Genomic DNA, 7,108 nt, shown 5'->3' on the forward strand with positions numbered 1-7,108 from the left:
TAAATCTACTTTGTACAATGTGGTATCAACTAGCCACACGTGCTTTTGAACACTTGAAATATGGCTAGTCTAAACTGAGATGTGCTATAAATATAAGATATACCCTGAGTAGTGAAATATGCATATCATTTGACAGTTTTCCATTTGAAGTGTTTGTTATTTTATGCTTGAGTTTTGAGAGTTCTCTGTATATTCTAAAAACTAGCCTTTGTCAAATTTGTGATTTCAAAAAACCTTCTCCCAGTCTAATTTGTCTTTTCATCTCTTTTAACAGTGTCTTCTGGTGATCAAATATTTTAATTGCATGAATTTTGGTTTATTAAATGTTTTGCTTTACCTACTTTGTGTTTTTGTTGTCATGCCTAAGAACTCTTCACTAAGCCATACATACCATGGATTTTTCTCCTGTTATCTTCCAAAGGTGCTATTGTTTTACATTTCTGTATAAATCTATAAATAATTTTAATTTTTTCTTATAAATTGGAAAATTTATATCATTTCCTTTTTTTAACTTATGAATATCCAATTATACCAGCACCATTTGTTGAAAAGATTAACTTTCATTCATTAACTTGCTCTTTAAAAATTATTTGATTGTGCTGCATAGGGACTATTTTTGGGCAATTTTGTTCCATTAAATGTTTGGCAGAATTCACCAGTGAAGCCATTTAGTCTTGAGCTATTCTTTGTTGGGCAATTTTTGATACTTATTTAATCTCCTTATTGGTTATAAGTTTATTCAGAATTTTTGTTTCACCATGATTCAATCTTGGTAGGTTGTGCATTTCAAAAATTTGTTCATTTCACATAAATTATCCATTTCATTGGTATACAATTTTCATAGTCTTTTTTTCCCCTGCAAAACCATTTGTAATTTTATGACTTTTAATTCTTTTTTATGTTTTGTTTCTCTCTTTTTCCTTGGACATTCTAGATAAAAGTGTATTAATTTTGTCAATGTTTTCAAAATATTAATTCTTGGTTTCCTTTTTTCCTTATTGTTTTTCTGTTCTTTGCTTTATTTATCTCTGATCTCATCTTTATTGTTTCTTTCATTCTGCTGTCTTTGTGTTTAAGTTATTCTTATTCATATAGTCTTTTAAGATGTTAAGTTAGGTTGTTGATTTGTGATCTTTGTTGTTTTTTAAAGTTACGCCTTTATTGTATAATTTTCCCACTTAATATTGCTTTCATCACATTCCACAAGTTTTGGTATGTTATTTTTTATTTTATTTTTATTTGTCTCAATGAATTTTATAAATTTTATTTTTTACTTATTTATTACTTAGGAGTGTGTAGTTTAATTCCCACATATTTTATTTTTTGTTTTCTGTTTATTTTCTCTTTTTTGTCATTTCTCTGTCTCTTTTCCAGGCTTTCTTTCTTCTCATTTACTTCAGTGTATTTTATTATTTAAAAAAAATTACTTATTTATCTTTAGTGCTTTTTAGTATATTTGTTTTAGATATTTTAGCATTACATTATATATTCTTAACTTATGACCACCTACTAGTATCAAGATTTTACCAGTCTGTGTGAAGTGTAGAAACCTTACCTCCCTTTATATCCTTTTTCCTTTCACCATTAATGATTGTCTTATATATTTACTATCATATATCGAAAACCAAAGAGTTTATTAAAAGCTGTTGCTTATTATTTCAAAAGCTCAGGGAAAGAAAACTCTTTTGTATTTACTCATATTTTTGTTTTTAACATTTTTGCTTTCTTCCTTCTTTATATTCCCAGTATTTTTTTTCATTGTTTCCTTTTTATTCAGAAAAATTCCTTTAGTTATCTTTTTAGAACAAGTCTATTGGTGACAAATTATCTTATTTTTTCCTTTGTATGAGAATGTCTTGATTCCCTCTTTATCATGAAGTTTTTTCTTAATAGATACAGGATTATAAGATGATAGTCCTTTTCTTGCAACATTTGAAAGAAATCTGTGCCATTTTCTTGTTATTTCCATAGTTTCAGATGAGAAATCCATTGTCATCAAATTGTTTCTCACTTGTTATTAAGGCACCATTTTTTCTGGTTTCTTTTATGATTTCATCATCTCCCTTACTTTTTAGATATTTGGCCATTATGTATCTTCGCATGGGTTTCTTTGTGTTTGCTTGTAGTTTGATCATCTCTAATTTATGAGCAAAAAGTTTATAGTTCAGGATTTTTGAGCAATTTGGGAAATCTCCAACCATTTTTCTTCAAACAATTTTTCGACTCCACCCACTTTCTTCTTTCCTGGGATTCTGAAGGCACAAATGTTAGGTATTTTATTTTAGTCTCACTATTCTCCAAGGTTCTGTTTGTTTGGTTTGTTTGTTTTTCTTCTGTCGGTTTTCTCTGTGCTGTTATGATGGGGTCATTTATTTGGTTTTATCTTCAAGGTCATTGCTGGTTTCTCTCCATCCTTTTTATTCTGCTGTTATGTCCATCTGTGTAACTTTTTTCTTCTTGTCATTATATTTTTCAAGTCTATAATTTAATTTTGTTTTTGCTTTGTATCTTTTATAATTTTAGGTGAGTCTTTTTCTTTCAAGATCATTATTCAAAAAAACATTTTTTAATGAAAATTTTTATTTATTTATTTGAGAGTGAGAGAGACAGAATAGGTCAGGGGGAAGGAGAGGGAGAAGCAGACTCCCCACTGAGCAGGGAGCCTGACATGGGGCTGGATCCCAGAACCCTGGGATAATGAACTAAGCCAATGGCAGATGCTTGCTTAACAAAGACACCCAGGCACCCCGAAGCATTTTTTATATTGGCTGTGATTTATGATTAAAACCCTTGTCAGATATTTCTAACATTTGTGTCATCTTGATGTTCATATCTGTTACTTTTTTACATTTTTTTTAAAATTTCTTGGTTCTTAGTATAAAGATTGATATTCAATTGAAATATAGATATTATTTTTATAATCATTATATGAGGCTTTTGTATTATTTATTTTATTTGTTCATTTATTTATTTAATTTATTTTTTATTTTCAGCATAACAGTATTCATTATTTTTGCACCACACCCAGTGCTCCATGCAATCCGTGCCCTCTGTAATACCTAGTATTATAGATACCAGGATACTACGGATACCTGGTATAATACCTGGTACCCCGACCTCCCACCCCCCACCCCTTCAAAACCCTCAGATTGTTTTAAATCTTATGTTTCAGCAGGTACTGTGTTACCACTCGAGAGAAGAGAAGTGAGCACCACCTAACTACTGCAAGATATGTGTAAGTCCAGGTTTTCTATTTGAGCTTTTTTGACACTGGAGGGGCAGAAAATAGAGAAACCATCTCTTTGGTGGGTGAGTTTGGTAGTGCATGTCTCCACTGAACTTTGATACCACCACCGAAGAAAGGGGGAGAAGTGCTTTGTTACCACTAGATTGGGTTGCAGTTCAAGCTCCCTAAGTGGTCCCTCTTGATTGTGAGGGAGGGAGATATGCAGGGATGAAACCCATAGCCTTTCACTCAGCTTCTTCTGAAACCACCACAGCAGAAACTGAGACACCTCATTGCAGCTGAGCAAGGATGGAATCTAAGCTCCCCACTCGGCCTTTGCTGGTATGTGTGGGTGAAGCTATAGTTTCTTGGTGGTGTTTGTCCAGAGTAGAGTGGTTCTTGTTTAAAAGTTGCCTAACTTTTGAGGGTGCCCATTCCTCATTCTTTGACTAGGGAGAGTAAGCTTCCATGGGTCTTCTTATTTGTGCCTGTTGGTGTTTCTACATTGGTGACTTCTCTGAACTCAGTATGAGAAGTATGATAAAAACAAAAAAACAAAACAAGGGACTCTCTATCATGTCATTTTTCAAGTCCCTTATTTTCTGTACTTTTCAGAATCTGTTTATATTTGCTTTATATAGAATGTCCAGGTATTTCGATTATATTTAACAGGAGAAATAAGGAAAATATTTCTATTCCATCATCCAACATTTACTTACGCCTTTTTTAAAGATTTTATGTATTTTTTGTCAGAGAGAGCACAAGCTATGGGAGTGACAGGCAAATGGAGAAGCAGGCTCCCTGTTGAGCAAGGAGCCTGATGTGGAACTCAGTCCCAGGACCCTGGGATCTTGACCTGAGGTGAAAGCAGATGTTTAGCTGACTGAGGCACCCAGCCATCCCCAACATTTGCTTTCTGAAACAGTTTTTCAGAACAAGATATTTAACAAGTTGTTAATTTGAATGATTTTATTAGTGCTTTTATTTCAGAACTGCTTTATTTTTTTTAACATATATTACTAACTTTGATTTGTAATGATGACTAACCATGTAGCTTTTAAAATTTGTTTATAAAATTTCTTTTACAAGCACCACAATTCTCAAAACCACTGTTTATTTTATAAAAAGGTTTTTAGATTTCAACTAAAGTCTATAGATAGGCCAATAACGGGCTAAATTTTATAGACTTATTTTGTGTATGGAATTATTGGTTTATACGTTAGCACTTTATTCCATTAACAGGAGGTTTCATAATTATAGTATTAATTTCTTAAGCCTATTTCAAATATGATATTCAAATTTGCTCTCTCAGGTTCAATTTTGTGACTTTCAAAGTAAACTCCCATTGGATTAATCTGAAAGTAGGGAACTCTGCTATAATTAAAAAAAAAAAATCAATACCAAGTTCTTTCATATTCTGTAACTCGAAATACATATTTAATTCATTGGTGAAGAATGGAAAATTTAGCAACTTTTTAATTTTTAATTATTAGAAAAGAAATACCTACATAAGGAAAAAAAAATATTTGTCTACTGTCCCTATTTTCACACATTCAATCTGAATTCATTAACTAGGCTTTGTACTGTGCTCCTTATGAATGCTTCAGCTGTGTAGGCCCTCACTTTTTTCGTATCAAAATACCAAAGGAGTAGGATTTGTTATCAGAACTTGCTGTCAGTGGGAATTATGTAATGATATTCTAGCAACTTCAGAAAAACAGTATTTACTTTTTCTTTCTTTCTTCCCCCCCCCCCCCCCTCGGAGGTGCCTGGGTGGCTCCATTGGTTAAGCATATGACTTCTGCTCAGGTCATGATCTCACTTGGGGAATCCTGGGATGGGGCCCCATGTCAGGCTCCCTGCTCAGCAGAGAGTCTGCTTATCCCTCTTCCTAGGCCTCTCCCTCCCCCGACTGGTGTGCTCTCTCTTTCAAATAAATACAAAATTTAAAAAAAAATTTTTTTCGCTACTCCCTCCCTCCCCCACCCCCAGCATCCAAGATCTTTTTAATAACAAGGCAGGATCTGCAGTTAGTTTTAGTACTGGGTGGCTCTGCAGGCTCTGGTGGTGCTAGTACTTCTGGCCCTTAGATTGCAAATAGAGTTTTTTGTGACTGTGCAGGGTTCCTGGGGTCTTGCTGAAAGGCCTGGATACCTCTCAGCCCTTGCCTGGACCGGAGAGCAAGATGGTACCATGGCCCTTGGAGGACTCCAGGCCAACTGGTCAAAGGTAAAGCTTTTGCCCCAACTTTGAGGACGCACCTCCAGGCACGACTGCTCATGTGCAGTGTGCACACCTTCAGTTTGGACACCTCCTGGGCATGCATATCATCAGTTATGGTACCTACAACAGCAGCTGTTTTGATTTCCTGGTCAGGTAGCTTCATCCTCTTGATCACCCAAGATTACATCTGAGGTAGACAGTTGCTGCAACATATGAACAACCGCTCTAACCCAAATCACCTAAATGTGGAGTTGGTTTACCCAGCAAGAAAGCTGTACAACTTGACCAACATCTCAGGTAGATGTCCTGCCTCTTGGGCTCATGGCACTGCAACTTTCAGTCCTTGTTGTGGTGGATGTTGATTCCCATGATGGTGCCTCCTTATCAGCCAGGTCTGGAAAGAGAGAACCAAAAATTTTCATGTTTTTCATGAAGATTCTTTTGAAAAGTGTTGGTAAATAATTTGAAGAATATCTCAATTTGAGTTTGCCTGATTTTTTTGGGAGGGGTGGTGGTGATTAGGCAGGGACCATAAAAGAGGAATTACACAAAAGTTAAGCATCTTTTTCTGTCCTTCCAGGTGCATACTATCAGTATAATTTATTTTGGTTATGTTAAACATAATCTCTTGTTTGACATAGTGTCTTCCTGGTTTCTCCTTTGTAAAGACAGTATATTGTCCCTCTTTCAAAACCCTATTCCTTAGAAGTGAGTTCCTATTTCCATCCACACACAAGGCAGGTGGATTAATGTCCACATTCTGAAAAGGAGAATTTCAGAGAATTTGTGGAAGTATATTAATACCACCACAATATGTAATACATTATTTGTGGGAGATATATTGATGTTACCCAACTATCATTTTTCTATTTCAAGTTTTGCCCACCAGTTTTAGCACTTATTAGTGGATCTTGGCAGCACCTATTATCATGATGGTCTTCCAATAGTGATTTTCTATTTTTCTTGTTTCTTCCAAAATTAATAACTCTCCTGTAAGGAAGAGTTGGCCCCTCTCCCTCACTTATTTATATCAGTATGGAGTCATGAATAATTATTTTACACTTTAAGGTTATAATTTAATACGATTATCTTTTTTTTTTTTTTTGCTCATAACCTCTTTCTTTTTATTTATTTATTTTTTTATTTTATTTTTATTTTATTTTTTATTTTTTATAAATATATATTTTTATCCCCAGGGGTACAGGTCTGTGAATCATCAGGTTTACACACTTCACAGCATTCACCAAAGCACACACCCTCCCCAATGTCCATAATCCTACCCTCTTCTCCCAACCCCCCTCCCCCCAGCAACCCTCAGTTTGTTTTGTGAGATTAAGAGTCACTTATGGTTTGTCTCCCTCCCAATCCCATCTTGCTTCATTTATTCTTCTCCTACCTCCTTAATCCCCCATATTGCATCACCACTTCCTCATATATCAGGGAGATCATTTGATAGTTGTCTTTCTCCGCTTGACTTATTTCGCTAAGCATGATACGCTCTAGTTCCATCCATGTCATCTCAAATGGCAAGATTTCATTTCTTTTGATGGCTGCATAGTATTCCATTGTGTATATATACCACCTCCTCTTTATCCATTCATCTGTTGATTGACATCTACGTTCTTTCCATAGTTTGGCTATTGTGGACATTGCTGCTAT

General features: G+C 34.7%; 1 pseudogene; it reads right to left on the reverse strand.

Moving 5' to 3' along the window:
- Positions 1–5,296: 5,296 nt before the first annotated feature.
- Positions 5,297–5,818, reverse strand: LOC131827865 (large ribosomal subunit protein eL18-like; annotated as a pseudogene).
- Between the last annotated feature and the right edge of the window lie 1,290 nt (positions 5,819–7,108).

This window comes from Mustela lutreola, chromosome 3, assembly GCF_030435805.1.
Source record: "Mustela lutreola isolate mMusLut2 chromosome 3, mMusLut2.pri, whole genome shotgun sequence".
Lineage (NCBI taxonomy): Eukaryota > Metazoa > Chordata > Mammalia > Carnivora > Mustelidae > Mustela > Mustela lutreola.